Raw genomic sequence first — 4021 nt, 5'->3', positions numbered from 1 at the left:
TGGAAATATGAAATTTTCCCACCTGGGGAATTCCTGATATTCTTATGAGCATTGGGGACTATCACTTTGACAGCCCAAGCCCTCGATCTTGGGGCTTGCCCTTCTGAAATGTATTCCTGCAAAGGAGAAGCTAAGCCACCATATAATTCTGCCTAAGGGTTGCCACCAGAGAACCTCTTTTGTTGCTCAGATGTGACCTCTCTCTCTAAGCCCACTCTGCAGGTAAACTCACTGCCCCTCCCCTCACATGAGACATGACTCCCAGGGGTGTAAATCTCCCTGGCAATGTGGGACACGACTCCTGGATGAGCCTGAGCCTGGCCCTGGCATCATGGAATTGAGAAAATCTTCTTGACCCGAGGGGGAAGAGAAATGAAACAAAACAGAGTTTCAGTGGCTGAGAGATTTCAAATAGAATTGAGAGGTCCTTCTGGAGGTTAATCTTATGCATTATATAAATTTCCCTTTTTACTTTTTAGTGTATTGGAATAGTTAGAAGGAAATACCTGAAACTGTTGAACTGTAATCCAGTAGCCTTGATTCTTGAAGATGATTGTATAACTATATAGTTTTTATGGTATGACCATAGTAATCATGAAAACCTTGTGACTGACCCTCCCTTTATCCAGTGTATGCACAGATAAGTAAGAAAACAAAGATTAAAAAAATAAATAATAGGAGGGGAAAAGGGGTATGGGATATTTTGGGTGTTCCTTTTTTATTTTTATTTTTATTCATATTTTTGGGGGGTAATGAAAATATTCTAAAATTCATTGTGGTGATGAATGCGCAACTATGTGATGATACTGTGAACCACTCATTGTACACTTTAGATGTTTATCTGGTATGTGAACATATCTCAATAAAATTTCATAAAAAGTATGCTACAAAAAAGTTATACTAGACACCATAAAAACCTATGTAAAATGAGAATTGGAAAATTATATCTGAAAATAATAATCAGTGTCAAATCAATATAACTGAATTGTGTTTAGGAGAAGCTTCTGCATTGTTGCTGCTCTAGTGTTCTGGGGCAGCACTCAGTATCAGGCAATGACACTGAGTCTACCTGGAAGATTCTCTATGTCTTGCAACAATATCATTCCTGGAGTATTTGATTTATACAATGAAATAGGACCAGAAATCAAATCAGCCCATTTCACCCAATCTTCCCAACTAAACCTTTTCAGATACTTTTTCTCCTTTGGAAATATTCCTATGGAATATATTTTATAATATATAAGAGTAGAAAAGAAAGGTCTCTCCAACAGAAGGTGATTAGAAGAAATTGAGAATAGCAAAAATTTATCCAAAATTAGTAAATAGTGAGTATAGAAATGAATCTGAAGTTAAACAGAAGAAACTGGGAGCAGGGAACTCAAAAGCAATCAGAAAACACTTTCTGCTGACACAAAGTCCCATCTTTCAGCTCTCTTTCTCTCTCCATGTCAAAATATAACTATTTCCTGTGAATGCTCACATCCATTCTCCTCCCTCATTGTCATTGTTTTTTGAAATTTTAGTTTTCTGTTTTTATAAGTGTTAGCTTCTGCTTTGTTAAAGAGGAGTTAGGAAAAATGTGGTATGTACATACGAGGGAATATTATTCAACTGCAAGAAGGAATGAAGTCACGACATCTGCAACAACACGGATGAACCTTGAGAACATTATGTTGAGTGAAATAAGCTAGACCTAAAAGGACAAATATTGTATGATCTTACTGATATTAAATAATTAGAATAAGCAAAATCATAGAGCCAAAATCTAAAATATAGGTTACATGGGGCTGGGTTGAGGGTATGGAGTGGGGAGTTGGGACTTTAAATGTACGGTGTTCCTATTTGGAATGATGGAAATGTTTTGGTAATATATAATACTGATGGCAGTACAACATTGCAAATGCTGTTAACAGCACTGAAACATATATCTGAATGGGATTAAAAAGGGAAATGTTAGGTTGTATATATAGCAATAGAATAATTTTTTTTAAAATCCATGGAACTGTGCTATACAGTGAACCTTAAGTTAAACCATAGATTGTATATAAAAATCTGCTTTCATGTCAATTGTTACACATGTTCTGCACCAATGCAAGGTGTTAATAATAGGATAGTATAAGGGAATCCTGTATTTTATGCATGATTGTTCTGTAAACTTACAAGTTCTATAATAAAGAAAAAAAATTAAAAAGAGGAGCTAGGTAAAACATGTAGGAGAACGTGTGAACCTTTAGCTGTTACTAGTCATTCCTAGTCTCTAGCATCAGCTGACTGTCTTCACATCCTAGACTGCTAAAATGAACCAAAGGACTGGAGAAAGGGAAGGAGAATATAATTACCCATGGAGATTTAGAGAGAATGGGAGAAAAATCTTGAAGTTGAATATTGCACTCTATTTCTCTCTAACTTCTCCCTCTACACACTATAGTCTTAAAACTGTGCCCAATATTTGTCACTGCTCTCAGGACTCATGGTGCTGAAGTAAAAAAGTAAAATAACTGATGGTGGAAGCATGATAGCAAAACTCAGTCTTACTGATGGAGACAGGTGGGTTATTGGGTCAGATTAGTGGGTGCCTAGGGATGTATAGAAGATAAGATTTTGAGTGCAGATCTTGACTTACAATGCTCCTCCTGGTTAGAGAGAGATGTGGGGTCATAGGGTGGGTTAGGGTCACAGGAAGGGTTAGATGGTTACCTCTAATTATAGCCTCCTACATTGACTGGCCTACAAAATTTGAATGAAAATGTGCAAGTGTTTTGGGGAAACTGGTGTGATCTGACAGGATTAGAGGGACCCTCATTCGATTCTTCTGTGGTTTCAAAGAGATACCAGGAGAAGTGAGGTATTTCAGGATATATAACTATTTATTCTGATTCAATGGTCGTTTCATTTGTTCCCATTATTTCTATGAGAAGAAATAGTGAAATAAATATATTCTGTAATTTTTCATGTGTATATATGATTAAAATTTCTCTAAGATATCAATTTAACAATGAATTTATGAATATCAGGTATAAGTGCCAAAACGTCATTTTCTTTGTTGTAATCTTGTGTGGGCATATGTATCAGTATTGATTAGATTGTAATTCTTTGAGTGTTTCTGTGGAGATGTGCCCCACCCAACTGTGGGTGACGACTCTGATTGGATAATTTCCATGGAGGTGTTACCCCACCCATTCAGGGTGGGTCTAAATTAAATCACTGGAGCCATATAAATGAGCTGACAAACAGAAGGAACTCAGTGCAGCTGAGCATGACATTTCGAAGAGGAGCTATAGCCAAGAAGGACACTTTGAAGAATGCACAGGAGCTGAGAGTGGAGCTGCATCTTACAGAGACATTTTGGAGATGGCCTTTGAAAGCAGACTTTTGTTCCAGAGAAGCTAAGAGAGGACAAACACCCCAAGAACAACTAAGAGTGACATTTTTGAAGAGGAGCTGCAGCCTAGAGAGGAACGTCCTTGGAGAAAGCCATTTTGAAACCAAAACTTGGAGCAGACGCCAGCCACGTGCCTTCACAGCTAAGAGAGGTTTTCCAGATGCCATTGGCCATCCTTCAGTGAAGGTACCCAATTGTTGATATGTTACCTTGGACACTTTATGGCCTTAAGACTGTAACTGTGTAACCAAATAAACCCCCTTTATAAAAGTCAATCCATTTCCGGTGTTTTGGTAGCATTAGCAAACTAGAAAACGCACTATGAATTTTCTATAACATATTAAATCATCTCTAAAACTGTTATATCAATTTATACACCCACAATCAAGGGGTTTCCCTTTTTTCCAAAATTTTACCAAAATTTTTATTGTTTTGCCATTCTGATGGATGGGGAATAGTTTTAATTTAAATTTCTGTAAATTCTAATAACAACCATTGTCTTTCATGTTTGTTATTTTCTGAATTGCGTATTTGTTTTCTTCAAGCAGTTTTCCAAAGTTTACTTTTCTCCTTTTTGGATATAAATTTTGGTGTTAAAGCCATGATGAAATGGCTTGCCTTTTCATCTTGTTATTAGTG

This window comes from Choloepus didactylus, chromosome 12 (assembly GCF_015220235.1).
Source record: "Choloepus didactylus isolate mChoDid1 chromosome 12, mChoDid1.pri, whole genome shotgun sequence".
NCBI lineage: Eukaryota > Metazoa > Chordata > Mammalia > Pilosa > Megalonychidae > Choloepus > Choloepus didactylus.
The sequence above is the reverse complement of the archived record's forward strand: the minus strand, read 5'-3'. Positions refer to the sequence as shown.